The sequence below is a fragment of the Loxodonta africana genome, chromosome 16 (assembly GCF_030014295.1).
Source record: "Loxodonta africana isolate mLoxAfr1 chromosome 16, mLoxAfr1.hap2, whole genome shotgun sequence".
NCBI lineage: Eukaryota > Metazoa > Chordata > Mammalia > Proboscidea > Elephantidae > Loxodonta > Loxodonta africana.
Genome location: NC_087357.1, coordinates 73823346 through 73824099, shown reverse-complemented (window position 1 = coordinate 73824099; position 754 = coordinate 73823346). Strand labels below are relative to the sequence as shown.

At 43.9% G+C, this 754-nt stretch overlaps 2 protein-coding genes across 6 annotated transcripts in view; both read right to left on the bottom strand.

Moving 5' to 3' along the window:
- The window catches only part of LOC135227856 (leucine-rich melanocyte differentiation-associated protein-like), a 464639-nt gene that overhangs the window by 346663 nt on the left and 117222 nt on the right, over positions 1–754 (bottom strand). The window lies entirely within an intron of this gene.
- The window catches only part of LRMDA (leucine rich melanocyte differentiation associated), a 1290642-nt gene that overhangs the window by 1183582 nt on the left and 106306 nt on the right, over positions 1–754 (bottom strand). The gene's annotated exons all lie outside the window — the stretch shown is intronic.

Here is a 754-nt window from a genome sequence, read left to right as displayed (position 1 = left end):
CTGTCCCAGGGACCAGCACAGTACACACAGGAGATAGTCAATAGATGTGTTCAATGAAAGAATGAACCTAAGTGTCAGTATTCTCAGAAGTGAAATACAGTATTTTACTCATAGGACTATTGTGAGGCTTAAAAATAATATATGTAACACAGCCTCATACGGTCATCATTCAATAAATTATAGGTATGCTTGTTGAGGATGATTAAAACTGAACTGTTTATTACCCAAAAACCTCACAGTGATGGAATTAAGACAACCAAGTTGATACAAATACCAGGGGCCTAAGTGTCATAACCAATGGAGCATTTGAGACTTTGAGGTCCTGTCCCCCAGGACCCATCTCTGAAGCCAGTCTTTAGGTTCCACTTTCAATAAAAGCACTCAGAAATCTGAGGGGAGAAGACCGCATACTCTTTGTTCCAAGTAGCTCCATGTTATTTTCCAGTCTCAGTAAAACCAAGGGTCTATACGGGAGGAAATGCAGAGAAACATCGTTCCCATAGTGAAGGAGTGAGTCAGGCTGATTTATGAGGCAAGATTCTGAAGGCGCTAAATACACACAGCTTGGCACGGCAACCCAGAGTCAGGAATGGGGGGATGCCTTTCATAGCCAGGGTACATCAGGGACGAGTCAACACTGAGGTCAGCAGTGAGAAGGGGGCAAAAAGCAAGTCCCTTGGTTCTGGGAAGAACTGAGAGGCATCCTCTCACTTGTCAACTGGTCCAAGGTGCTCTGCGTATTTCTCTTTGGATT